This window comes from Thermobia domestica, chromosome 2 (assembly GCF_964235325.1).
Source record: "Thermobia domestica chromosome 2, izTheDome1.hap1.1, whole genome shotgun sequence".
Taxonomy (NCBI): domain Eukaryota; kingdom Metazoa; phylum Arthropoda; class Insecta; order Zygentoma; family Lepismatidae; genus Thermobia; species Thermobia domestica.
The window spans coordinates 121,134,422-121,140,421 of NC_137455.1; the positions used below are offsets into that span (position 1 = coordinate 121,134,422).

A 6,000-nucleotide genomic window follows, 5' to 3' on the forward strand; every position below is an offset into this window, starting at 1 on the left:
AATATTTTACTTGATGGTGATAATGTTTTTAATCTATGATATAAAGCCAAGAATTGGCAAGATAACAGTAGGCCACTTCTTTAGAAAAATATTTTACTGAAATCCTCACGATAGCGCAAAATATTTAATCATTTGAGTAACAAATTACTAAACTAATTTTTTAATATATCTGTGAATTGAGGACTTCATTTTCTAAATATCACAGACCCTTAATATCATACGTCAAATATTTATGTTAGTAAACTATATACGTACATTTTTTGTTTATTAAAATAGATTACTGATTACATTTCAATGTGTAATTGCCTTCAATTAATTATGATGAAAATCAAGTCAGAAAGGTTCTGTTTAGAAGCAAATAATTCTTATAAACATTAACAATTATTAGTTTAAGGAAGTAAAAAAAAACATTATATTTTTTAAAATATATGTTTCTAACATATTAACTTAGAATGAAGTAGTCATAAACCATGGTATATCCTTCACTAATGAGCCTAGTCATAAATAAAAGTGTATATTTTACTCTCAAGCGTCAAGCTCTTAATGTCAAATAAAAGTGAAAACAATTTTTTTTGTCTAACATCTTTCGGTTATGTTCTTCAGACTATAGGACAAGAATGAGTAAGGAAAGTGAATAATTATGAAAGAATTGATGTAAAGAGAATTTGGAAGGAAACTGGAAAACCGCCAGAAAAGCCACTGTCATCATGATACCTACAGCATACAAATCAATTATTATTTTTAGATTTATCCAAGGATTTGCTCAATAATAAGAAACATTTGAATACACTGACCATCCTAACTAGGAATATTTTTCTTATAAACTTAACTTCAGAAATCCAATAATCTATAAAATCCAGATTAGATACTTTACGATTTTTCTCAAATTATATTAAAATAAAGGCTAGAAGTTTGTTCTGAAAGCAGAGGATGTAAAATGTTTTCAATCCTCTAATTGATTCCAAATTTTATTCAGTGTTAAATGCTCCTGACTGAAGTGTTCTGGCATGTCAGATATTGTACGTTGAAATACAATATGCATGGTCAGCACATCTGGTTTCTCAGTCATTTTTTCTGGCTTTCCAGAACGAAGTTCCATACCCTTTCATTCAAGCAACTTTCCAACTATGTAATGAAGCTGGATCAACTCTGATAATCTTGTGTTCTGATTGCAGAGGGGAGATGAATCAAATCCAGAACCATATGATTAAGGTTTGCACACTAGGGAAGCACCATAATTGGATATTGGTTCGAAACAGCCGTTCGGAGACAACTTGCTCCTAGTTGCAACCTATCCATTAATACACCAGAGATAATATCTGTTTAACAAATTATGTTCTTTTCACAAATTTTATTTTGTGTGTACTACGGGTACTCTATGCAGCAGAAACGCTCCATTTGATTTAGAGAACCATTATATAAATACAAACAGAATATATTCATTTACTTTACATTCTCAAATCTTTATGCATCATTATATTTCATGGAACTATTGACCATAAAAATTCAATTTGCAAGGTACTATACCAGACTTCTTCTGAATAATTGGTTAAATCATGTTACTGTAGAAAATGATTAAAGCAGGAGATAAGGTATGTATCGTAATGTACATCCACTAACCCTGTGTCACGATTTATCCATTAGTTACTACATGAATTACTCTATTTAGCATATTACTCGTACGTCAAATTATTGTGAAAAATCTATCGCAGAAAATTTGTTCTACACAAATTTGTTTAATTATTTTTACATATTTATTTGACAGAACTGGCTAAAACATTCGAAAAAATGGCAGAATTCAAAATGTATTCAGGCCGTGATGATTTCAGGGAGCTGTCCGGCTAGAAAATTCCTTCCAGGAGCTATATATCATTCATACTTAATGTGGGATAGCAATATTTTCACAGTATTATTTCTCACCCCCAAGTATTGAAAGATCCCTGGGGGAAATCTCCTGAGATCACCACTTTATTTGAGTGTAAATTAATTGAAGAACAGAATGTAATTATTAAGTAGAGGTATGTATTACAGTAGAACTAGATAAGTTTTTAGGTAGAAACCAATGTATGATGTAGCTTGATATCCTAAAATTATGTGCTCTGTAATATTAAGAACATGGATTAGAAATGCATGTGACTGATGAAGAATAATAATAGGATGATTATATAAAATGGCAGAAAATAGGACTATTTTAGAAAAAAAGTTGGAGGCATAATGTTTATCCATAAGAAAGTCATCATATGTCATATACATACATAACTTGAACATGTTTTTAAGCTTGAGAGCATAAGGTAAATTCACTACCACACTTTTTTTTTAATAAAAAGTGATAAATTATGAAAGTAAATAACATTCATACTGTAGATAGAGAAAGGCATTCATAGCATAGGCATGCTGACGTGTTGAAAAGGAGTAACTAGTTCGATTCCCAACGGAAGACTTGTTGAATCAGAAATAATTTGTACCCCCCTTGCAGCTGATTTCTGATTGATTCAATTTAAGATACTGTATGTTTGGTTCTATATCCTCAAGTAAATCTTATCAAATGCAGGAAATTTAATGCTAAAAGCTTTCAATAGTGTAGAAATTGTGAAGAATTTATATTTGTGTAACATAATAGTCACTCTTATCGCTGATTTTTGGTATAATAATTATGTACATCGTGTCGTTCGGAGAGGTGTTTTATAATTAGGGTACTCTTTATTAGGCTTTAAAGGGATCTTTTCCTCTCACTCTAAAGATCCCCCTTTACACTGACTTAGTAGATATAGGAAGCACATATCACAGGGGGAATTATTATTATTTTTTAATATTCTTATAATACGGAGCATCCTCATCTGTACATTTACTTAGTTAATCCATTCGAAATATAAGTTGTTATTTAGAAGGCATCAGCTGTGAACCTTACTCACCTCTGTTCGATCCCCGGTGGTGGCACCTCCCCTTTCCTCACTTTCTCCTCACCCGTCGGCCGGGGACATCTCCGCAGCAGTAGCAGAAACCAGAGGAGCACATCTTCCAAACGCACACACACACACCGCACTGCCGATCCGAACGAACTTGGCGGGAACAGCAACACTAATGCAAGACAAGCGGCTGGCCGCGCTCGGTTATTTTTAGCAGCAGCGCCTCTCTGTGGTGAGAGCTGGAAGCTGGAGACGACAAGTGACAAGGAAAGAAAGACGATGGCGACGACGACATTGCTCAAGTTACGAATTATGAGACACAAAGAGTACATCCACAATACAAAAAGATGACATGCTCAACACAATTGCAATCTATAATATGTCTACTCTCACTCAAATTAAGGAGGTACTCATGCTCAAACTGTATACTACAGGATCGTTTTCCTCCGTTCTCATATTACTAAACATCATCCTTGCTTGCTTTACACCATATAACTGAAGAAACGAGAAGTTCATCGCCGCAGAATAAGAGCTCTACATTGCATTGTACAGTGTGGCAAGCCCATCTAGTAAGAATTGTCGTGTCCCATCACTCTGAGATCAGTCTTTTAAAATATACTCCCAGCTGATTGGTTTACCCAAAACCTCCATCACAAATGTTTTTCTTACTAAATGAAATTGTATTCACTCGTCACGTACTTCCATGTTACTGGATGTTCCGCTCATTTCAACCATACACGCAAAATAATTTTCGATATTTTTTATATAGGGTAAGTCAAAAGTCCTTGGGCACCCTTATAATTTGAAGCCGGAAAGAAACAAGTAAAAAGTAAATATTGCAACTGATATTGGGTTAGGGCCGCAATTTTTGGAGTGTATGTCGATCGTAGTCGCCATCTTGGATTCAAGTCGAATTTTTAAAACGGAAAGGGGGCTGTGGCATATTAAATAACACTAGCTCGAGCTCACGAACGCAGTGGTGTAATTGATTTGTCAATGTTGGGGAGTTCGGGACTTGTGAAGGCCCAAAGTTGGCAAATTACCTCTCACGTGCATGCTACAACACAGGTTCCATGTGGCCTTCATCCTGTGCAATGCAGTGTTATTTAATATGTCACATGCCCACCTTTCCATTTAAAAAAAATCGACTTAAATCGAAGATGGTGGCCATGATCGACATAGACCCCAAAAGTTGTGGTCCCTTACTCAATTAAAGTTGCCATACTTTACTTTTCACTTGTTCCCATCCGGCTTCAAATTATAAGGGTGTCCAAGGACTTTTGATTCACCCTATATTATTTTTTTCTTTTTCACGGTAACCTTCAGAAGTTGCGAAATTACGCACTGTAACCACTTATTACTAAGTTCCAAACTAAGTTCCCCGTAAGTATGGAATGTCTTATTAAATAGATATGTAAATCCGTCCATTATATTTGTAGTAAAACGAGAAATGATAGAAATCCACTTTCACTTCTGGTTTCAATATTGATCTGTATAGTGCAGTAACGGTGATTGAGGGTGAGAAGTCCGTCTTTGATACTGATTTAGTATAGCAAGATTAGGATAATTCTTTGACCTTATCCCACTATTCTAACCAGAAGTGGTAGATATCTGCTAACATTTCCGGTTCCAATATTGATTTCTATACAACGAAAACGGTAATAAGAGGCAACAAGCGGTTTCTTTAACATGGGTTCAGGAATATCAGGGTCCAAAAATAGATTTTATCTTAGTTCTTACTAGCGTCAATTGTCCACTTAGCTGGGATAAATTAGATACATTAATAATATGTTCCGTTAGTCAGTCACTTTTTACTACTACTGAAGCGCTCTCTGAGATCGGCCATTTTCGATTATTTTATATATCTGCCCCTCCTCCAAATTGCAGGGCTGAATTTGAATTTTGAAAACCATCGGAGGTGTCACTATTCATCTCAGCGACCCCGAAAACTATGGATTCAATACTAATATTGATCATTTTCGACCATTTTAAATACCTCCCCTTCCCCTAAGTTGCACCGTCAAAGTGAAATGATAGAAACCAGGTCCTGGTGTCTCACTGGTGCGTACGTTGCGGAATTCTATGAAATCCAAGAGCGTGGCATGGTGACAAAAGGTGTCCGCCTTCTAGAAAGCAACGCATCCGTTCACTGCTCGAAAATGTTGGCCTGACAGATGCACGACTCTGGGTATGAAATCCGCCATAGTTAGCGTTTTCTCTTGACCGCACACCATCTTCATCCCACCTCTTCTCAACCATGCACTCATTTCCTAGGGGTAAGTACTTCTGCGATGTTTCCACATAGATTTCTGAGGTGCAGTAATAAATTTTGAACTACTACACCTTACTTCACGTTTGGATCTATAACACAACAATGATGCAGAGTTACGAGCTGTATATTACCATAACCTACAGAGGTATGCAGAATTACACATGCAAAATTTCAGAGCTCTACGACATGCAGAAGTGGGTCAGGATAAAATTTTCTCGCGCACCTCTCGTTAGCAGGAGCAGAAACTATTGATTTTCGACCCCCGGCTCATATACGTGAAAATGTTCCAAAATACTTGTAGAATATCCCCTTACAAGGAATGCATCGAGTTACCAATCACCCTGTGAGCTCCCTCGTGGCTAAGCGGTTAGCGTACGCACCTTTGGCGTGGGAGACCCGGGTTCGATTCCCGGTGGGAGCTCATATGGTTTGGATTTCACGTTAATCAGTAGGTCCACCTCTCATATAGCCTCGCTGCTGAACGGGACGCTAAACTAAAATCAACTCAACTCAACCAATCACCCTGTATATATAAAGAGAGAGAGATTCTTCTGGTGAAACCGGAAGTTGTAAGAACTAATACAACTTTTGGTGTCAATATTGATTCCTATAGCATTAATTGTAAGAGATAGGGAAAGGCAGTTTTAAAACAGATTCAACGCCAGAAGAACAGATTCAGACTCTAACGTTAATCCTGTATTGCAATCCAAGGATATAGATATCTTACTTCCGGTACCAGTATGAAATTTTATAGTTTGAAAGTACCGTAGTTTCCGAACATAAAATGAAACTATTTGTTCTTTATTATACCACCAAATATGT

The 6,000-nt window shown here is 36.2% G+C and overlaps 1 protein-coding gene across 1 annotated transcript in view; it reads right to left on the bottom strand.

Moving 5' to 3' along the window:
- Positions 1–3,068, bottom strand: part of LOC145675132 (inactive dipeptidyl peptidase 10) — a 528,307-nt gene extending 525,239 nt beyond the window's left edge. The window contains exon 1 of the mRNA XM_081745500.1: positions 2,913–3,068. The gene's annotated coding sequence lies outside the window, so the exon portion shown is untranslated. The remainder of the gene's footprint in view (positions 1–2,912) is intronic.
- Positions 3,069–6,000: the final 2,932 nt, after the last annotated feature.